The sequence below is a fragment of the Euprymna scolopes genome, chromosome 16, assembly GCF_053919585.1.
Source record: "Euprymna scolopes isolate OS-2025 chromosome 16, ASM5391958v1, whole genome shotgun sequence".
In the NCBI taxonomy this organism is placed as follows: Eukaryota; Metazoa; Mollusca; class Cephalopoda; order Sepiida; family Sepiolidae; genus Euprymna; species Euprymna scolopes.
The window spans coordinates 111,911,241-111,935,785 of NC_136497.1; the positions used below are offsets into that span (position 1 = coordinate 111,911,241).

A 24,545-nucleotide genomic window follows, 5' to 3' on the forward strand; every position below is an offset into this window, starting at 1 on the left:
GCTAATGCATTACTTGAGAAAGGTATTAATCCATATATCCTCCTTCCAACTATGGTTTAAATAGTAAAGTAGGCAAACTCTCATGACTTGGTTGTGCAACGAATCTAGGATAAGGAAAACTCCACAGCAACACATATTTGTATTTCTCTGCTTATGCCAAGATTGTTTCTAGTTGTCTTGGATTTCTTGCCTTTTGACTCAAGCAATATCAGTTCAGCAGGTGTGGTTGAAGATTACGCAACCCTTACTTCATTACTAACTCCTTGCAAAGACACACTTACAGGACGTGTTCATTGTTTCTCAAGACTAAAAAGAGGAAAAAAGAAGAAGAAGAGTACCGTCATAGAAAACTTTTTCTTTTTGCTGAAGTTGTCATCAGTCCCTGAGAATGTTTTCTCGAAACACAATAAATAAATAATGTAAACAAGTATTTATTCACATAGGACAGAAATAAAAAGCCATTTTAGGTAGGAATGAAGTGAAAAACAATGCCATTAAACTATCTCTAATAATATTTCTGCAGTGAGTTTCTTCTTTGCAATTACATTAAGACTGTGGGAAAGGGCGACATTATTCCATATTAATGAATCTCAACATCTTCAAAAGATTCCCATACAAAATAAGACATTTTTTTTTGTTTTTATTATCAAAGCGTTACCAACTACTAACTACATGCTCTGTATAATTGCACCAGATTTTTGTTCTTATTTTACATGAAAAGTTTTTTTTTCTTATAATTAAAAAAAAGAATGAAGTTAATTTTTGTTGGCATACACTGACACATGAACATATGTTACATACAAAATTTCAACATAAGATATTATTTTATTAAGTAAATATAATCATAAATAAAAATAGCAACTTGTGTTCTATCAATTGTATACAATGAACATTGTATACAATAAGTATGAGATTTTATTTGTTGAGTAAGCAATAAAAATATGTTGATCTTCTCAATAGATTTGTATCCAAACTAATCACCATAGATACGAGTGGAGTGATTGGCTTTGCCATGCAGGACTTCCAACAACTCTGCTCTATTCTAGTAAATTATTATGAATTGAGTTGGCTCTCCATCACCACAATTTAAACAAACACCTTGTGCTTACTCTTAGCCTTCCAAGCCAACAGAAAATCTGGTGAAACTTCCTAATGCTCCAACTATAGATTTTACTAGCAGGCCACCCGGCATTGCCTGGTCATAAAATACGCTTAAATATGATATTTTTTATTAATGCACATTTCGTATTTATTATTATATTATATTGGACACAATGATTTAAAAAGTTTTTTAAAAAAATGACTTGTGCGCCACCGCCGAGAATTGAAACCAAAACGTTTAGCTTATGATTTACTTTTTCCTTTGACGTTAATGCCTGAGCTATGAAGGCATGCTTGCTGCAAAGCTAAAAATTAAAACATGAACCAATAGCTATTACGTCATGCATGCATATTCGTAATGCTTTCGTTCGACCTTCACCTGGCAAATTCTATTTTTTTTAATTTTCACACTTTACACAAATTTTCCCTGGCTAAAACCCAAACAAAGTTTTGCATTGGTTCGACCACCCTATATATTAAGTTTCATGTCTGCAGACCAAAAACTATAGGAGGAGTTTGGTAGGCTAAATTTTAAACAAATATATATATATGCATACATAAGATTGATTATAGAATGAGGTTTGTGTTCATTATAACCTTTTACACAAATATTACATAAGTATAAATCATGTAGAATATAATAATTACACATAATAGTTAACTAAAGATGATCACCCCACAAGAAAACTGAAAAAACTAATTGGGAATTAATTAAAATGAATGTTCAAAAGAATATGCAAATTAGCTAGATTTTTTGCAGATGGATGCAATTCCACGATCTATATATAAGAAAGTTGTATTTTTTTTTAAAATAAATAGAAAAAAGGGTTTTTAATGTGAAAATCAATACACACAAAAAAAAAAACACAAAATTTATAGGAGTATAGATAAATTTGGTAGTAGAAAAAAAAAATGAACTTTTAAATTGATCTTGGATTTTATTGAATGTTGAATTATGTATTTATATATTTCTCAATAAATAAAAAGTTATGCTGAAGCAAAATATCTATACAATTAACTGAATACAAATTGCATATAAATTGATGTATTTATTTATTCTGTATTAAACTAACTACTTCTACTTAACATTTTCCCACTATTTGCTTCACTATTTTTATTTTCTTTTAAATTACGCTCTTTTCTATACCAAATTATTGTTTTAAAATAGAATATTAAAAGTGAATTTAATATCAACTGCACCGTTAAATTATTAATTAAACTATAGTGTTAGAAATTAAGATAATTATTGCTGAGGTAATGTTTTAATTGTATAAAATTATTGGATACAAATAGCTTTTAAAAATTTCAAACTTTAATACGTGAAGATTTGTTAAGAATTTTATAGCCAAAAATTACTTTCTAGTTGACTGTTTAAATGCTTCCAAATTCATTCAAATTTCGAAAGGTCACAAAGTAATTCAGCTTTTTTTTTTAAGTATTAAAAAATATTAAAATGGCTGACTTGTTTATAAAAAAATGAAATGCATTCTAATAGATTTAATTTCACAATTATTTTTTTTATGGGATTTAAAATATTTGTTCTATTTCATTGCATTTTGATCTGTCACATAGTCATGAGAAAAAAAATGCACGCAGGTTAAGTTATCTCAGAAACTATCCGACTCTGAGTATCTCTTGTTTTAATCAATAATCTCAGATCAATTTTAAGAGAAAAAATCTCGTAGAATATGTATATACAGAACAAATTCTCTTAAATATTTCATGAGATAGACCCCATAGATATAACTTCGAATGATTTATCTTAGAATTATTTTTATATATGTTAGGCAATTTGTTGCAACAATTTATGTTTGATCACAGACACATGAATAAGTATGTATAAGCTATATATATATATATATGATGATTGCTGCAGCTTTCCAGATGATCGCCATCATATTGAGTTCTCTCCATCTCATCATCCATGCCATCTCAGATGACTCTGTACTCCTGCCACAGATTTGCACATCTTGAAGCAGATGTGACATAAAAATTGAGCAATTTCAGCTGAGTTAACTTCCTCTGGAGGTTGAAGGATATTCCTATGAACAAACACGTCTTCTCAAACCAACGGTAGACTTGCCAACCCTGCTGTATATCAAACAGACCGTTTGGTTCGGACTAATAGGACTAAAGTTAACCTGAACAGGAGTTTTGTGTAACTTAAGGTGGTTGAAGTAGCCAGCTTTTTACAGAAGCACTCGTTCACAAGTGCTGCATTTCTACCTCTCTATGTCATGGTTAAGACCATCGCTTCAGATTGCTGTTGGTCTGTTTTCTTTTCTCTAGAGCATCCCAACTTTCACGTACAAGCTTTCGCCACTTCAGCCTTGGCAGAGTAAGTGCTTCCCATGTGTCGATGTTGATTTTAAGGACTTTCAAATTATTCTTTGTACAGTGCCTGAACCTCTTCCTAGACTTATATTGAGGGCACTTGCCATTTCCCAGTTCCCCATAAAAAATTTGTTTCAGCAGCCTACGATCTTTTATTCAAGCCATGTGGTCCACCCAACGCATGTGAGATCTGATTACAAGGGTCTCAATACTAGAGCAACATGCTCTCACAAGGACCTCAATATCGGATACTTGATGTTTAAAATACGTCTTAAGCATTTTTGGTGAAATCGTTCAAGCCATTTAATGTGCTCTTTGATGCAATGTCCATGTCTCTGATAAATACTACAGCATGGTTAGCACACACGTCTTGTAAATGCAGATCCTTGTCCTGATGCCATGGCCAGACCACACTCTATTCACTAACTTTCCAAAAGCTACAGCAGCCTTCTGAATTCATCTGTGGATTTCAGTATTAAGGGAGCCATCTCTTAACAGAGAACTACTAAGGTAGACAAAAGATTAGACTACCCATAACCTAGCACCACAGACTATGACTAGCCCATTGCAGGAGTGAATATCAAGTTTGTTTTAGACAAATTGATCTTCAGACTAAAGGCAGTGCAGGAGTCAGCAAAGTGATCCATTATATGCTGCATATCAGCTTCAGTGTGCAACAAAAAATAGCATCGTTTGCAATCAGTAACTTCTTTACTAAGACATGATGCAGCTTGGTTCTGGCATTAAACTTTTTAAGATTAAAAATGTGACCTGTGGTTCTAAATTTTAAAATGACACCCTTATCACAATCTCAAAACACGTGAGCAAATAGAACAGCAAAATATATAGAGAACAGAGTAGGGGCAGGAATATCACCTTGTTTGACACCATTGTCAACTGGGATTTCATCAGACAATTTTCCATTAAAAGAGACTCGAGCTTTCATGTCCCTGTGCAGTTCCTTGAATATTCTGACAAAAGTTGGAGGATAGCCTGCTTCCTCTAAGATCAACCAGAGAGCATGCCTGTTGATGGTGTCAAATGTTTTGGTTAGATCCACAAACATTTGATACAGCAGCATCTGCTGCTCAATGCATTACTCCCGGACTTGCAGGGCTGCAAAAATCATATCCATAGTCCCTCTGCCAGATTAAAATCACTTTGTGACTCCAGAATAGCATCAGGACAAACATCTTCCAGTAGCCTAAGTTTAATAGAATTCATGCAAGTACTTTCCCAGCAGCTTCCTACAGCGTGATCCCACGGTAGTGGTCACACTCATTTTTCTGTCCCTCAAATTCTGTGGAACAGGAGCACCTGCCCAGATTTCCTCAACAAAACTAAGGAAAGCCTCAGCAATATTAACACCTCCAATCCACCAGAAAACCATCTAAACCAGGTGCCTTGCCACTGCTGACTTGTCAACTGTACCTCATCCAAACTAGGTAAACGATCCATTCTGAATACGGCATCACATATATATATATATATATATATATATATATATATATATATATATATATATATATATATATATATAGTCTATTATACAAACATATCTCTATCCTCCATTAAGTACTATTTAATAATCATACAGAGTTCATTCGATTTACATCTTGCAAACCAACTTATACAACCATTATACACTATATATATATATATATATATATATATATATACATATTGTACACATATATATAATTTCACCATAAAACCTGCGCACAGCAGAGCAGCAACAAAGTGCAAGAGAAGGCTAGACACGTCAAAGCTCGGAGATAGAAGATGGCAAGATAGATTACAATTTGCAATCAACTCAGCATTGAAAGAAATCACTGACGATTCTAATTCACCAGAACAAACAGTGGGGCTCACTAAACAGGCCTGTATTCCGCTGCGGCAGAGGTACTTGGCCACACAAAGAAACAGAATGTGGACTGGTTCAATGAGAGTGATGAAGAAATTAGAGATGCAATAAATGAAAGAAACTGAGCATTAAAGAAAATGAGTGTTAAAATCAAAACTAAGTAACCCGACGAGCAGACCAGAAGAAGCTGAAAAAAGTGAGGGTAGAAGCCCAGAAAAAGCTAAGAGAAATGGAAAACACCTGGTGGCTGAAAAAGGCTGAAGATACACAGAAGCAAAAAGAGGAAAACAATTCTGCAGGTTTCTTCAGGTCACTGAAGGAAGTGTATGGCCCCAGAGCCCAAATGACTAATACTCTCTTATCAAAAGATGGAAACGCTACACTGACCCAACCAAAACAGTTAATTCAAAGATGGCAAAAGTACTTCAGCGCCCTACTGAATGTAGACTCCAATACGGATGAGAAGATCTTAAGCCATATAATAGTTTTCCCTTAGTAGATGGACCTAAATGATATACCAAATCTTGGGAGCAATTAACAAAACTAAAATGAACAAATCTTCAGGAATTGACAATATACAAGCTGAAGTATACAAGTTTGGTGGAGAACAACTCATAAGAAAACTTCACCAACTAATAGCAAAATGCTTGGCAACAAGGAACACTGCCACAAGAATTCAAAGATTTCATGATCATCCCAATCTATAAAAACAAAGGTGACCATAAGGACTGCAGCAACTACCAAGGTAAATCCTTGTTGGCCATTGCCGGGAAAGTAATAGCTAAAGTGGTGCAAGCTTGGCTAGTAAGATTGGTGGAAAGTGTCCTAACCAAATCACAATGCGGGTTCAGGCATGAAAGACCTACAATAGATATGGCAGATCCCCCCCTCCTCCAAAAGTCATTGAAGAGTACCAGGAGCTGTACATAGTCTTTGTAGACTTTCGCAAAGCATTTGATACGGTTGACCAAAAAATGCTGTGGAAAATCCTTAAAGTGTTTGGATACTCTGATCATTTTGTGGAAATTATCAAACAATTTCATGAAGGAGCAAAAGAGAGTTGTAGTAGAAAACCTAGAAAGCGAACTCTTGGAAGTAAATCATGGCACCAAACAAGGGTGCATACTGGCCGCAACACTGTTCATCTTATTTGCGACACGCGTTCTAATGTTGCTTCATCAAAACACAGAAGGGAAACTGTTCAAGCTTGCAAAACTGAAGACCAAGACCAGGAAGGAGGTGGTAACAGAATTGTTGTTCACAGATGACACTGCTCTGATAGCTCACAATCAAGCTCAGATGCAAAGGATAGTTGATATTTTCTCTTAAACAGCCAGGAAGATCGGCCTACAAATAAACATAGGGAAGACAGAAGTGATGTATCAGCCCTCAGCAGGTGTGACTCTTATAATCTTATAAACAAATATATATATATATATATATATATATATATATATATATATATATACACACACACACATACACATACACACACAACTAGCTTTATTATATAAATAGGGATAAGTTATGCCTCTTTCATTTTAATACTCTTCTCAAACTAAAAAATACAACAAAAAAACATTGCACAGAATATTAGCATACAAATTAGATTCTATTAAACATGTCTATTATATAAAACAAACTTTGAACGTATGTGCGTGAGTTTGTTCCCTATGAATTCCAAAATACCTGGGAGGATTTTTATGAAATTTCACACAAATGTTCTTTAAGTATCAAAATGTCTTAAAAAGTATTGAAAATCGATAATCCAAAAAATCTGATGAAAGGAGGAACAGACGATTTTGACCAAAGTTAACACCTAACACAGCCTAACATTACAAGGGTATTTGAAAAGTTTTATTATCACACAAGCAGAAAAACCAGCATATAAAATCAAGAGCAGGTTCTTTGATATGACAGGGATGCAGTCAAAATGAATGTTTTTGCTTAAAACTCAATTGAACCATGATACTTAACGTTTGCATTTCAGACTTTAATTCAAGCCATTATATATAAAAAATAATTTTATAAAATCAATAGTAGGTTCTCTACACTGCAATGTAGACTATAATGTATTGTGAAATAAGTCACTGTGGGGAAGCATGTGAAGCTTCCACCCAGTGCACCGCAATGTGTTCCCAACTAGAGTAGGCAATCAATTGCTTTACTTGAGAAATGGCAATAAAAATATAGGAGTGTGAAACATTTGTTGATCATCATTCAATCCCGGGTAATGTCAAGTCTCTCTGCAAGTCATCCCATAAAACGAAATTGGTTACATCTTTAAAAACATTATTTGTAAATTTCATTTGAAAATATCAAAAACCAACTAATGTTATACAATTGATTTTTTATTTATTTAATGATTAAAATCATTTTTCTTTTAACTTTTATTGTAAAGACATTTTTCTTCTCTTTATTTTGCTGGTGGTATTAAGCTTGAAGGGTCGCTCCTTTATGAAGAGAGAAAGTATACGTCCAATGTTATTGCCTGTTGTGGCAAAGTCTGAAATCTAATTGTTTATATGTTTGGCACGAATTTTGAATGGAAAGAACTTGGTCACATCTTAGAAAATATTATTTCGTAAGGTTAATTTGAAAATTGTGAGAAAAAAAATTCAATTCATTTTAACATTATTTCTGAATTCATCCAAATTCAATCTTAACATAATTCATCTGTTTGTTTTAAATAATATTATGGTACTAGCTGCCCTTATCTATTGTTGCTTTTTCTTTTAAATTTCATATAAATATTTATATTTTTGCAAAGATGAAGGAAGAGGAGGAAGAAGAAAAAGAACAACAACAAAAATTTAATAAAAAAGACAACAACAAATTTTCAATAAAATCGATCAAACTATTAAATCCCAGAAATACTTTTTTTCTATTACTGTTGTTTTTTTAAAAATTATTTAATTATTTTTTAAAATAGTAATCTAATTATTACTGTATAGTTTGATCATTGAATTATCAGAGTAATTTTTTATAAAACTATAACTAACATCCAGAAAAGATAGGTCTATCTGTTTGAAAATGTGTATTGTGAAAAGTAAAAACCAAGGTGTTTACAATATCAGCAGACAGAATGATTGAAAGATTATATGACGAATGTAGGGAGAGGGAAGCTGGTGTACCATTTAATTTTGGTAAATTTAATTTCTTTATTAGATTATTTTTTAAAGTAAAATTTGAAATATTTTATTTTATTGCATTTTTATTTCAATAAATATTTGATTCATAATTGACCATCCTTGACTGAAAGTTGATGGACAAGTCAGGCATATAAATGAAGTTTATTTGTATCAAAATATTGTTGGATTGCAAAAAGCATTTTAGATTTTAATTAATGATTCTATGGGTAGCATTTTTTTTTTCATTTTGTAGAATAATTTTGTGAGCCATGTTCTTAACCAATGGGTTTTACTTTATCTTTTGAATGCAGCCGCATCAAATAACATAAGAGAATATAAAAGATGTTAAAAGAAAACAGAATGATGAAAAACTGCCAGAAGATAGTCCAGCAAATTCAATTTGAAGAAAAAGAAGCCATTTTGAAATTGCTTCAATTTTCAAAAACAATTTTTTAAAAATTTAATTTCGTTTATTTAAGGCTATAAATAAGAATGTTCCTTTTTTTTTTTTTTTCAAAAATGAACAATTTCCAAAAAAAAAAAAAAATAATAATTAAAATAAATTTTAGAAGAACCGTTTGCTTATTTATACGTTGTGAAGATTCCAATTATTTGTTCTGCCTAAAAGAATGAAGAAACGGAAAGAAAAATTTTCATACAATAACATTGACAATATTGGAGAACAGAATCCATTAAATAGAGATTTGTTTTGTAAATGTTTTTATGTTCTAAAACCAAGTTTTGTTTGTCTCATTACATAAATACGTTTCTTGTTTGCATCTTTTTTAGCTTAGAAATTAAAAAGGCAAACAAGGGACGTCATCTCTTACTAAAAGAATAAGAATTATTCTCCTCTGCTAATTTTTATTTTTAAATCCTTATTTAAAAATAAAAATTCATATTAGCAAACTGGCGAACCAGGGTAAGTATTTTTTAATAATTAATTATAGCAAAGAATATTAGCTTATTGCCAATAACAGAGTACAATAATAAAAAAAAGAAAATTGACTAAATGAAATCAAAATACTACTTTGAAAACCCAGCTGGTATAAGTTTAGATTAGTTTAGTGATTTTTCCTTGTACACAATTAATATTCCAATTCCCATGTCAAACAGTTCGTGCCAAAGATGGAGTACAATACTGTTTGAAAGTAATTCCCAAAGTAAATTGTTAAATTTTTTAACTCAAAGTTGAAGAGCTATGAAGATGAGAATGGTACCATTAAAATGAGCAACCTTTGTACTCCAGAATTTATTTTCCTACAGTCATACCATACTGCATACACTTTTGCTAAGAATTCAATGATACATCTGTTTCTGATACACATCCATGACAGTTGCCTTTTTAGAGTTTCACACTGTCAATATCTGTAACAGAGAGATGAAACTTTCAAGTCATGAATGCATGTTCAGTCATCATAAAAATGCAATTCACAATCTCCTCTCATCCATTCAGGCGGAATAAAAAATAGGAGTCATTACTTTTGGAATACTCCTAACAATGCTTGCAATAGCAGCTCAATACAAAATACTGTATACTTATGCTAGACTTTTTAAAGGAAGTAAAGTGAGTTGAGGAATGAACAGCTGATTTTAAGGAGACATTCTGAATCAGACATGAGTGCACCTTGAAGAAATGAGTGCACACTAACAGACATTGGCAGGATTACTAAAGATGAGAGGATGACTTTTACTAAGAACTTCTTCGCCATTTTTACTCAACCTTAAACTGAAGACCTCCAATTACAAAATCATTAAGAATTAAGGATGAAAAAACTTCATTTTGTAAACATTCAAAACAACTAATACAGAAAGATTTAGAAAATATCTTCTATGGTGTATAAATTAAACATTCTCCTGTTAAACAATTAGTGATGATAATGTGATGCCCCCCCCCATCAAAATCACTAGCCACACCACATCAAATAGTTATGAAGGGTCAAGAAGAATGTAATTTCCATGAACAAAGTTCCTTTCCAAGAACTTCTCATCTGTAGAACATATTACCATGTGATTGCTTCTCTACAAACTTCAACACGGTCGTTTTCAACAAATACTTGTCCTCATAAGTAATTACATTTTCTTCATTTCATTCATCATTTGCAATCCTCTCAAAATAGACTTCGTAGCCTCGTAGGAGATGTCCTTTTCTCTTCCTTGCAACCTCTATCTCACAGAAGAGATGTTGCGAGTTTGTCTCTGATGTATCGTTATTTTCATAGAAAGTGTTTGACTGAGCTTCAATCTATGGTCCCCCCTCGCAAAACTTTCACAAGAAACACTCGTCTAGCTGTAAACACTATCAATAATTTCCCCCACTCTTTATCTGTGCCTAAACATAAACGTAGATTCCATGAACAAAGCTTTTTTATTAGAACTGCACGCCTGTGGAATTGTCTTCCGTTTTCCTGCTTTCCGGCTGACTACAATATGATTGTCTTCAAGTCTAACGTAAATAAGTTCTTGATGAGCCGTTCCATATAAGTTATCAAATTTAACAAATTTTCATTACTAATGATTATTATATTGTCCAACTTCTACTGTACACTCATTAACCCTTATCCTTGAGTGGCCTATTGGCCTTGATAATGTGGTGATACCTATGAAAAAAAAAAGAAAAAAAGTCCAATGTGAACAACTTCTAATTGAATCGTCCCCCTAAGTAATCCAAGTTACAAAATTCCCACTGTTTACTATGCTAAAATCACAATGACTAATGTATACCTATTAACCCTTATCCTTGAGTGGCCTCTGGGCCTTGATAAGTGGTGACACCCATGTAAAAAAAAAAAAAAAAATCATTCATCATTCAACTGTTAATGTATCCATCACATTAACACTAATCTTGTAAGTAATTTTGATACATAAGTCATGACTTACTATTAAATCACAAAAAATGTAAATATGTATCAGAAAAAGAACAGATATATTTAAGATTCATTTTTATCAAAATGCTATTTCAAAATTAAGCACCAAAAACGAACTGTTCCATCGCTGCACTGTTGCATCTCTGTGCCTGTTTTACAAGTATTTTAATGGAACGTGCTCTGATGAACTCGTTGCACTTGTGCCCCTTCGGTGTACATATCCCCGACGAACCTGTTTAGCAACAAAATCTCACCCTTTCACTGTTGAGGTCCCTAAATGCCAGAAAGCTTTCTATTTTAATAGTTTTGTTTTTCACTCAAACAGATAGACTTTGGAATTCCCTTCCTGTTACCTTACTGTACTGATATGCAGAAGTTTAAATGTAATGTAAACCAATTCTTATTAATCTTTCTTAGGCATAGCTCCAAATAGCAACGTTCTTTCATCGTCATTCAATAATAAGCACACCTGGATGCAACGTGCAAAATTGTTAATGACTCTAGCACACTTCTCTCTTGACATTTGCCCTAATTTGAGCCTTAAGTTCAGGAATAGTCTGGGGATTGTTTTGTTAGACATTATCATTGATATAACCACATAAATAAAAACATGGAAAAGAAGGAGTTAAGGTTCGGTGAGTATGAAGACCATTCAGGATCATACTTTGTGTTGATGAGACAACCAGCAAAGTATCCCTACATAAATATAATGAGAAATATTGATTTTTATTTATTCCATTCAAAATGCCTTAATCTTTTTAATTTTGCCTCTATCAGATTTTCATTTTCACAAGCTGTCTTTTTGTCTGTCTATTTCTCTCTCTGCTGCACACACACATATCTATACTGCTATAAGTTTGGGATTTTTTTTGGTATTGACATTCATATTAAAAACCTTTTTTCTATTTATTTAAGAAAATACAACTTTGTTATATATGGGTTGTGGAATTGCAGTCACTAGCAAAAGATCTGCCTAATTTGCATATTCTTTTAAACATTTATTTTAATTAATTCCCTATTAGTTGCTTCGGTTTTCTTATACGATGATCATCTTTATTTAACTATTACATGTAATTATATTCATGCAGATAATCTACATGAATTATACTTGCGTAACATTTTGTAAAAAAGGTTATAGTAAACACAAACACAAAACTCTTTCCATGCATATTTGTTTAAAAAATTTTGCCTACCAAACTCCAACAAAACTACAGTTTTTGACCTACAGACATGAAACTTCATATAAAAGGTATTTGAACCCATGCAAAACTTTGGTACAAAAATGTGAAAATTAAAAAAAAAAAAAATGAAATTTGCCAGGTGAAGGTCAAACGACGGAATTACGAATATGCATGCATAACATAGTAGCTATTGGTTTATGTTTTAGTTTTTAGCTTTGCAGCAAACATGTCTTCATAGCGCAGTAATTAATGGCAGAGGACAAAATAAATTGTAAGCTAAACGTTTTGGTTTCGATTCTTGGTGGTGGCACACGAGTCATTTTCTTTTTAATTTTATTTTAACTTTTTAACTTATTACTATATATTTGGTCCAACATAATATAATAATAAATGCAAACTCTGCATTAATCATAATATCATATTTAAACATATTTTATTACTGGGCAATGCCGGGTGGCCTGCTAGTGTATATATATATATATATATATATATATATATATATATATATATATATATATCAGGGGCGGAGATGGGACTAGTGCCACTCGTGCCCGGCACGACCAATAATTCGAATTTTATTACTGGGCAATGCCGGGTGGCCTGCTAGTATATATATATATTTATATATATATATATATATATATAAATGAGTAAATTTTCCGAATTTGTTTAAAAAATATCCTTATTCATACAATTTGTTTCTGCACATTTGAAACACATTTTTTCTTGATAATGAATTCAAGATGTATTTTCAAAAGGATTTCTCTGTGAATTTTTATTTCCCATCACATTAAACAAAGAAAAATATCGTAGTTTTATATAGGCAAATCTTCCAAATAATATCAACAACTACTAAAAAGATGATGTTATCTTCTCTCATATTGTCTGCCATTAGTTTGTTTTTTTTTTCATTAAGAGAACATAACACTATCACTGTCTTCTTTCCTCTGCATGAGTAGAAATGTTCAATGCATAACGAGTGTAATTTATAGAACTATCTCAAATTGCATTTTGTAGATTCAAAGAAAATGGTTAAAAAAAAATGTCAGTTTAACAAAATCAAATCTTGAAATGTTCCACCATTACAAAGCATGGATATCTTATGAACAACTTTCGTATTTTAAGAGATAAGTGACACGCAAACGGATGATACATGATACGAAGATTATATTTAAAAAAATACCTCATAAATAAATATATCTAATGTGATTGTCAATGAACACGTCAAGGAAACCAATCAAATTGTGTTTTATCACAATTCCTACAAAACCTTGTGTACTCAGATCCTTAGCTTATGAAGGACATTATCATGTTTAACAAACATTTTATGGCTTCTTTTGGAAAGAAGTAAGCGCTATACATTAAGAGAAACATACAAACACCTTAATTAAACTGTATCAGGTAGAAAAATAGAAGATAACATAATTAATTCAAGAAAATTTATAGACATTTTAAAAGATTGCAACATTTTAAATATAAAAGGTGTAAAAGGGAAAATCTTGGTTTAAACTGAAGTGTCAGCGAATTAGAAATATCTACTCGGTCGTTTCATGTATATTGATGATAACCATAGATTTCTAACATTTTTATTAATGTTGTGACCTTGAAGGATCAATAATAAATAAGCTAACACGGTGGTATATTTACAAGAGTGTGCACGTAGAGAAGTACAGAATAGTATGTTACAAAAAGACAGCTCAGAGACTTTATTGTAAGATTTTCTATACATAGTGTCTAGAAAAGTTCATGTATACATGAAATAGAACAGATCACCATCACATAACAATGATTCAGTCATTATCAAGATCAAAAATCACTTGTGATTAATGAAATGGATCGATTCTCAGTTAAATGATGAAAAATATTATAAGAAGATTGAAAAGGATGAAATTTAGTTATTTATGAGAATGGTTTATGATACATATAAGAAGTTTATAAAAAATAAACTCTGTTCATGGAAATTTAACTGGGTGCTAGACATATGGAGGAAAAATGGAAAGTTATTTACAATTTTGGCAGAAAGATGAGTTTCTGCTGAATTTAACTGAATTTAACTTTTGCAGATTGTATTTTTAATATCAAAAATAAAATTCTTGATGTATTTAAAAAATAAAATCCATATTTCCAATAAGTTCACACCATATCTGGCGTCAGTTGAATACCACGCCTTTCCAAACTGAAACAAAACAAAAAACATGTACATTCAAATTGACTGATATTTTTTCAATAAAATATTCAAATATAAATTTGAAAATATTTTATTGTTTTGATTACATTTTCCAAGGTGTGGTCTTCAAACAACGCTAGATACTAAAAGCTGTTCAGTCAAGGTTGGAAAATATATATTTATGTTACTAATCATTGGTGGCTTTGTTCTTAATAACTAATCACTTTTAGTAAATAAAATAAAAAAATAAAAACAAAAGTAAACAATTGAAATAATAGCGAGAACTTTTGAGAGAAGTTTTAATTTGATTTATTTTATTGCATATCGATTTTTTCAGTCATTCAATTATCATTTCCTTTTTATTCAATTATCATTTCCTTTTTATTTAATTATAATTTCCTTTTTATTTAATTATCATTTCTTTTTTATTCAATTATCATTTCCTTTTCGGTTATTTAATTATTATTTCTTTTTATTTAATTATCATTTCTTTTTTATTTAATTATCATTTCTTTTTTATTTAATTATCATTTCCTTTTTTATTTAATTATTTCCTTTTTTTTTAATTATCATTTCCTTTTAGGTTATTTAATCATCATTTCCTTTTCGGTTATTTAATTATCATTTCCATTTTTATTTAATTATCATTTCCTTTTAGGTTATTTAATTATCATTTCCTTTTTTTAGTTAATCTATTGAGATTCACATCATATTTCCCCTTCTACCATATACAGTTCAAGGTTTAATCAGTGAAGTTCAGCCATCTTGAGATCTTCAGACAGATTATCCAGACATATCTGTTCCAACTGCCCACTCAACCTTTTTACAGAAATCTCCATATTAAATCCTGTGTTTGCAACAGTGTCGCCATTTGTGCGCAGTACAAATCTGTATCAGTGAAGATGATTTTTTCCTCATTTTGTTTGATATAAGTGAAACAACATTTTTTCAAGTCTGCCTCCTATTATTTATATTCAATAAATTTGTAGAGATTAAAATAACAACAAAATCTATATTATAGACATCTTAGTCTGTCCTTCTGTTCGTTTGATGCACAGTTAAGGAATAGTCACCACAATACTAGGTTTCCTCTAGAGGATTTCTTGGAAACTACTGGGTTGGTGCGGCTGAAATTTTGTATGGACTTCTTTTATGATGAGGTGCAGCAAAGTAAGAATTATGGTATCCACTTGATGCACAGTTAGGGATTAATAGGGATCATTATTAAATGCAAAAATACATACAAATTTAACTTTATCCAACCATCAACTTAGCATGAAACACTCATTTCAACGGATTTAACTTTTGCTTGTCTTTAATGAATTAGTTATTAAATCTAGTTATTTATAGTTTTATAATAATTTGGTTCAATCAATAATTTAATGACCAAACAATGCCATCGTAATTTCTTTATTTGTCAAAATCCTAAAAGCAAAACAAAGATTAAAGTAAAAAGATTCCCAGGCAACGCTAATAAACCAAATTCTCCTCAAAACAATTTAACAGTTTATTAATTTGTTTTTTTAATTTTTAGTTGAATCATAAATATCAAGAAATAAAAGGAAGATACAATTTTTTTGTTTGTCTTGCCAATTTAGCTCAAACTTGTAACCAATTTAGCTCAAACTTGTAACCAATTTAGCTCAAACTTGTAACCAATTTAGCTCAAACTTGTAACCAATTTAGCTCAAACTTGTAACCAATTGTATACAATTCTGTTAGTGTAGCAATTCAGTTTTTAGTCGAGTGCAAGCGACTCTATAAGTCGGTCCGTCTGTCGGTCTGTCTGTAACATTTTGTGCTCGGCCTTTTTGGTTAAAATCAAAGGTCTGTTGTTAATAGATGCTGTTCTTAGCTTTTTAAGCTTTTCTTGGCCTTTTGGCCAAGATCAAAGTGTACAATTTTATTGTTATCTTTTTTGTTTTTACACGTCAATAAAAAATGTTTTAAAAACTGGGAGTTAAGTAGGACGTCCCCCAATATGAAAGGGTGAATGCGGTATTATGGTGAAAGAAGATACTAGCTGGGAGAAACTTTTGATTTTGTTTAGTTCTGGAGTGACAACGACCCCCACAATCCCCCCTTTTGACTTGGTCATGTGCCTAAGTTTTTTGTTCATCGTTGATTTTGACTGTATTTTTAACATGAATAAAAGATTTAATATCTCAAAGTGTAGTATCTGTTCCGGCAGATACTGCAAGCAAAGACCATATGTGGGGGCAGCCTCACATATAAGACCTTGGTCAATGTAGGGGCAACCCTTCATACCAATTGTCAATATCCAGCTCCCCTACTCCCCGGGGAGTTGGTCACTCCTCACATTAAAAATCGGCCTTGTGCCTAATTTGCTCGGTGGGGGAGCAAATAAATACCATCTGTTCTTACTATATGCTGTACTTACGTTTTTAACTATGTGATATAAAGTGGGGGATCACTTTTCTGTATTAATTTAGTGTAAAATGATCACCCACTTTATAACCAGTCAGTCTCAAAGCCATTCAAGTCATTTTCCCGATCATTCAAGTTGTTTTTGAAGGATTCCAGTTATTTTTTTAAGCATTCAAGTCATTCTTAAGGTCATTCAATTCATCCTTAAGTTCATTAAAGTCATTCTAAGTCATTTACTTTCTATTTATTTAAGTAATTTCAGCCCATTTTTCGGTCATTTTTGTTTATCTTTAAAAATTTCATGTCAATCCTGCATTCACGCATTCATTCATTACACGAGAGCACGCGAGTAATGGCTATCGGCCGTGTTTGAAAATGATACTAAAATTTCAAATTAATGATAAGGTGCTTCTGTCGATCGGAATGGAGAAATACACATTCACTGCAAATGAAATGTTGAGTCTTAATTATTGAAATTCTTTGGAGATGAGTAATTTGCATATTTTATTTATTTATTTATTTGCGGACTATTATCCCCATCTTTTTAAACAACAACTATAAGAAAAGATGAGGATAATAGTTCGCAAATAAATAGTTTTTTGCAGTTTACAAATTTCTAAAAACACATCGGGTAATTTGATAGTGTCAGGTGTGTACTGGGTTAGTTTTCAATAATTTGTATTACAGATTGAAAAACAATTGTATTCAAAATGAGGATAACTTTCCGTTTAATTAACTAAGTATTCATTTTGCCAGCTGCAATTTCTCTCTTTTTTTTATGAGCGTTCGAAGACTCATAATTTAAAACTTGTAACTAAATACATTTCGATCTTTTAAATATGAAAGGCTTCACATTAGTTGAACGTTTTCAATTCAGTCTATAAGAATACTACAAGAAATGCTGAAAAAATATTAAGTATACAAAAAAGTGAAATGAAAAAATACATTTCATATCAAAATAGTTAAAATGTTAAAAATGTCACTTTCTTAAAATGTAAAGCAATTCTTACCTTTTATTGAATTTAACAGAAAAATAAAAAGAATCCTGAAAAAGAAAAAAAAGAAAAGAAAAACTGTTTTAAGAAATTGAAAGACAACATGAGAATTCGAATGTTTAATTGCATTAACCAACGCTTTTGTATTTCAGAAAGGAAGAGAAGAAATAAATTATTATTAAATGTTCAAATGGGATTTTTCTTTCATTATGTAGGTATCAATGATAACGAGGAAGAAAAAGAGAAGGCCACAGTACTAGTAATAATAATAAGAAACACAACAAAAAAATAATAACTAGGGTCATGACAACGGCATATTCTTTTCATTGTTTTTACTCTCGAGTATATATCCGACACAGACACAATTAATCAACCGAAAACCACATCACTCTATATAAAAACATATAAGATATCAATGGATATATATACGTGAGAATCAAAACAAGGAAAAGAATATGCTGGTATCATAACCCTAATAATAGCTAACAAGACCCGTGGAAATTCTACAGAATGAGACATATTTTTAATGTTTTCATAAAGCTGATAATTTTCTAGATAGTGTTTTGGACAGAAAAAACTAATATGCATCAAATATTAGTTTATTAACATTTCTATAAAAATAGTATCCATTATATTTTAAATTTAGAAGTGTCCCAAATGAGATAAATTAATCAGGAAGTAATATTGTGTTACATAGTTCAATACAAATAATAAAATCACATTGTAAGAGACAATTTTTAATTCACTTCTTAATTCCAGCACCTCTTGGCAGACAACGTTCTCCTTTTTTCCTCCTGTTTCTTTCAATTGAAATGGATGGCTCTCGTCTTGGGGAGGCTCCATGTTTTGACAAGCTTCTGGGATTGACCTTTACTCCTGATCTGAAATTATACATCAAGTCTGTTGCCAAGGTCGATGGAAAAATGGTAGGATCCTTCTACCGCTCCAGAAGATATCTCACTGCTGATGCAATTCTCTATCTATATAAAAGCCAAGTACGTCCAAGGATGGAGTACTGCTGCAACAACTGGGCAGGAGCTGCTAAAAACAGCCTATTCTGCCTTGACAAAGTACAAAATAGACTTTGTGGCTTAGTGGGGGGTGCCCTTTTCTCTTCCCTGCAACCTCTTTCCCACAGAAGAAATGTTACGAGCCTGTCTTTGTTTTATCGTTATTTCCATGGCAAGTGCTCGTCTGAGCTCCAATCACTGGTCCCCCCTCGCCAATATTTCACGAAAAACACCCATCTAGCTGAAACCACTGTCAATAATTTTCCCCACTCTTTATCTGTGCCTAAATCAAAACGTAGATTCCATGAACAGGGCTTCTTTCTTAGAAGTGCACGCCTGTGGAACTCTTTTCTGTTTGCCTGTTTCCGACCTGACTACAACTTGGATGTCTTCAAGTCCAACATAAACAAATTCCTGATAAACCGCCCCCTTAAGTAAGACACTTTATCAAATCTCCATTACTAATGATTATTACAATATTATCTCATTGATTACTGTACACGCAATAACCCTTATCCCTGAGTGGCTTCCGGGCCTTGATAAGTGGTGACCTCCATGTGTTAAAAAAAAAAAAAAAAAGAAGAAATTTCTCTTTCTTTATGTAATGTTTTGCTGACTTCTTTCTTTGGTGAAGAACTGCTGCACATTGAAATTACTCTGAGTTCCCCTCTTCATATTATAAGAATGATCATATATTATTATAATTTAATAATAATGCTTGATAAAAGGGAGATCACACTCATATTTTTGTTCACGATTACCAAATTGGCCTTTTTAAAGCAAAATTTCACAAAGTTTGGCCTTTTTCAAAGCATAACGTATGGACTAACTAAGGAAGGAACAAACAGAATATTATATAGATAAGAACAACAATAATAACAATAACAACAAAAATAACGACACAAAATGGTTATGAAGGGTCAATGAGGATGGAAAGAGTATGAATATAGAGCACCAACCAGCTCCACTGAAAGTGTGAGGCGAGTACTGAAACTCTGGAGAACTTCATTGCCACCCAAATTTAAGTGAAGACCAATTGCTATTCCCAGCGAAAATCGATAGTAATGTAAGATGATGAGCAATACCTATTCTAGAAATCTGGGAAAACTTGCTATCACTCAGATTCCAGCAAACATCATTGCTTATTGTCGTTGAGCAATCACTGATAATGATTTGTGTGAAAACTATTTGTGAGTAGTAAAAAAAAATAAAAATAAAAATAAAATAAAAAAAAATAATAATAATACAAAGAGGTATTTTTCAAGGAGATTCCCCATCACTACAGTTCATCAAAGCCTCTTAACAATATACTAAGGAAATGTCAGTTCAGATACAAGTTTACTAATATAGATGATTAAATGAACAACCTAATGTATATGAACGACCTGGAACATTTTGCAATAAAAAAAAAAAAGAACTAGAAATGCTAATAAACACAAGGCAGCAGTAGGTATGGAACTAGCCAATCAAAGCGAGATAAGGACACTAGGTGAGCATGATACCTACAAGTATTTTGGATTTCTGGAGGCAGACATCATCAAATCAACAGAAATGGAGAAGAAAATTAGTAAATAATACCTAAAAAGAACAAGAAAATTCCTAGAAACTAAATTATATAGTAGGAACCTAATAAAAGGTATAAAAACATGGGCAGTATCACTAATAAGATACTCTGGACCATTCATATGTTAGACCAAAGAAGAACTGAGGCATTTTGATCAGAAGACCAGGAAACTTATGACCATGCACAATACATTATACTCATTGGATGATGCTGACCTACTCTACATGAAAAGGAAAGATGAAGGAGGGAACTGGTTGATATAGAAGAATGTGTAAATGCCAGAAAAAAAAAAAAGGAATTAGAAAAATACAAACACACCAAAGAAAGGTTAATCACCACAGCAAGAAACACTATAAAAATGACAGAAAACAGAGGCAAGGGATAAAACAAGAAAAGAAAAATGGAAAGAGAAACAGCTATGCGTATGATTCATAAGGACGACTAAAGATTAGACTCACAAAAACACTTGGACATAGCTATGAAAAGGACACTTAAACAGAGAAACTAAATCACTAATAACAACCGCACAAGATAATGTGATTAGAGTTAACTATATCAAAGCAATGATCAACAAAACTTAGAAAACAACAAATGCAGGCTCTGTGGGCAAAGAGACGAAGCAATAAATCACATACGTAGAGAATGCAGCAAACTAGCTCAAAAAGAATATAAGAACAGATATGATCAGATGAGAAATTCAGTATGCTGAGAACTATGCAAACAACTGTATCTTGAACACTCAAACAAATGGTAAAATACAAACAAGTAGTAATATTTGAAAATTGGAATCGTAAAATCCTATGAAACTTGAACATACAAACAGATATACCCATCCAAGCAAGGAGACCAGATGTGATGATAATAACAAGGAAAAATCCTGCCAGATCGCAGATTTTGCCCAGCAGACGACAGAATGAATATCAAGGAGACAGAGAAGCGAAACAAATATACAGAACTGGCCAGAGAAGTGAAAGAGATATGGAACATGAACAAAGTCAAGATAACACCAATAATGATTGGAGCACTAGGAACAATCTCAAAAACCTTTGAAAAAAAGAATCGGAGAAATTGGAATCAGAGGAATGACTGAGATATGGATAACAATAATGAAAATAAAAATAAATAGATATGGATAACAATAATGAAAATAAAAATGAAAATAAAATCCTAGAATGTGGAAACCAATGCAAATGAACTGCAAACACTAATCAGTAACTTCGATGCTGCAATATGAATAAAATAAAAACAGAAGGAACACAATCACAGAAAACCAAGAAAACGCAAACTGCAAAATACTACCATTCCAAAAAAATATTACGAAAAATCCTAGTGAACATGAAATGTAATAAGTCTTCAGACGTACCTCTCCACCGTACTATATATCGATACTCTATGGTTGACTGGGATAGCTTCCGTACATTTGTATCTGATCTACCTCTGCATTCCATGTTCAAAAAGGATGTGTCCTCTATAGTATCAGACTTGACCGAATGGTTAATTGTAGGCATATATCGATTCATACCATCTAAAATGTTCCAACAAAAACCCAACAGCCAGCCATGGTTCTCCCCTGAATGTGCTGCTGCCATCGCGCACAGAAATCACTTTTTCCATAGCTACCAACATAATAGATGTACTGAGACTAAAGCTGCTTTCAGGACTGCCAGCAACCACTGTAAAAGAGTAATAAAAAATCCAAGAGAGCTATATGCTCAGTCTGTTAAATCCAAAGTAGCTGAGCAGCGGTTTGGTTCTCACCAGTTTTGGCAAATACCAAACAGGATCCTGAACAGAAGTGTGCATTCTATCCCAACTATCATCAATGGACCTGAGGTCATCTCGTCTGCATCAGACAAGGCCAAACTATTTGCCAAGAACTTTGCAGCTAATTCTACCCTAAGCGACGAAGGCCATCAACTCCCCATATTTCCTCCTATAACAGACAACACACTATGCAACATACAAATATCTCTGTGTGAGGTCGCCAAACTAATCAAGAACCTTGATTCCAGTAAAGCAACTGGCCCTGACGGCATTCCAGTTATAGTGCTGAAAAAGCTACAACCAGAACTTGTCCCCATACTTACAAAACTGTTTAAGCGTTGCCTTTATTTGAAAATTCCAAATATATATGTCCCCAGACTGATTTTTTGGAAAAGCTCTGGTTTGTCTCCCAGACAGGGATATAAAATGTTTCAAAATGCCCAAATTGTTTGTATCTGTTTATTAAATTTTGAACTTCAAATATGTTTTCATGAATATTTGGAAATTTATGAATATTTGAAATGTCCACAGACATCAGCAATGAATAATTGCAGCTGATGGTGTTGCTTTCAAACAAAATTCAATGAAACTCATTTGTGGTGTCATATTAGTACTCCGTTTCCTCTCCCCTTTCTCTTTTCTGTGAGGAGATTATGGCTACATTACTAGTAAACACACATTTATTGGAGAATGAGTTATTTGTATGGCTTTAGCTTTCTCTTTTCAGCTGTTCAAGATAACACTCACATTAGATGGTCTTTCAAAAAAAAGAAAAAAATTGAGCACAAGAAGAGAATGAAAAAAAATAAATAACTGATACAATTCAGTAAAAAAAGTCACTGAATAGAATCACCAATATTGAAATCACAATAGGTAACATGTAATTGCTGTATGCTGGACAATTTTCTGATGGCAACACCTAAAAAACATTGCCTTTCCAAACACAAACGAATTCAAACAAGAACTGAAATAAACTTTCCAACGGGGCTGTCAGATGTTGCGGTTTTCTGTCACTATTATGAGTCGTCTGAAAAGCCATATTTGAAAGCAGCACAACTTTCTGCTGCTAAAAACATCCAAATGTAAAAAAAAATTGCAAAGGCAAAGTTTTTTCTTCTCTAGCACATTTTATCTACTGAGTCATTTCATTTTCTGACAAACACATGCAACTCAGATTAACAGACTGTTATCTTGACAAAGTTAACGATAATCATACCTAAAAGCATGTTTGATGATCGTGTATCAAAAAGAACTATGCACACCTTATTTTTTGCATCTTACTTGACTGATTTTTTTTCTGTATTTGTTAAAGTAAAAATATAACTTTATTTAAAATTTTTTTTGCAATTACCTTCATCCATTTAATAATGTCTAAATAAAAATATTAGGGTCCTCCATTATTGTATTGCAGGTTTGCCAAGACAACCAAAAGCTAAGGAGGAGGAAATCCTAACAGACCCCTCCATCTCATATGTCTAATAGCTGACAATTACTTTTTCTTTGCAGCTCTGGTGACAAATGGTACAACTCATCGGTCAGATTACAATCACCACAAACAAACATCCAGGGCTGGCCCGCTGTACAGGATAAACACAAAATATGATGAGCGTGTTCTAGATTCATCCATAAATTTTACAGGAAGTACAAAGACATTTTATAAGGGCAGTCTCCCAAGAAAGGTGTGAGCTTGTAGTAGAGAACGTTGAAGTGAAAATAAATGCATGTCTCTACAAAAATGGTGCTTATATTAAACAGATCATCCAAGCATTCGAGATGAAGATAACTTCTTTCATTCATCTGATGTCCAGGGATCAGACGTTTTTGATATTTAGCAAGTCAGTAAGTCACCTGGTTTTAAATTCCACTCTTGGCCAATCACTTGCTTTCAAGTTTTTCTTGGCAGGCCAACTTTCTTGAAATCGAAGACATCCATACTTCTGCAATGGTGAGGCTGAACATTCAACATGTCTCACCACAGATTCATCCTTAAGACAATTTCTACACTAAGCAAATTTAGTTCTTTCAGCAAATCCTCTGATTTACTGTGTTATATTTCGCATTGCAAATTCATCTGATTATGAATTAGTCATTGCATGTAAAATGTTTTTGACTTCTAATGGGGGAATGAGACGAATGGATTCGCCAATCATTTTTATAACCAACGGATGTGCTAAACAAC

The 24,545-nt window shown here is 32.3% G+C and overlaps 1 protein-coding gene across 6 annotated transcripts in view; it reads right to left on the reverse strand.

Moving 5' to 3' along the window:
• The window catches only part of LOC145296054 (uncharacterized), a 945,555-nt gene that overhangs the window by 392,527 nt on the left and 528,483 nt on the right, over positions 1–24,545 (reverse strand). For all 6 annotated transcript variants that reach the window (XM_080142118.1, XM_080142120.1, XM_080142114.1 and 3 more), the window contains one exon: positions 18,044–18,078. The gene's annotated coding sequence lies outside the window, so the exon portion shown is untranslated. The remainder of the gene's footprint in view (positions 1–18,043; positions 18,079–24,545) is intronic.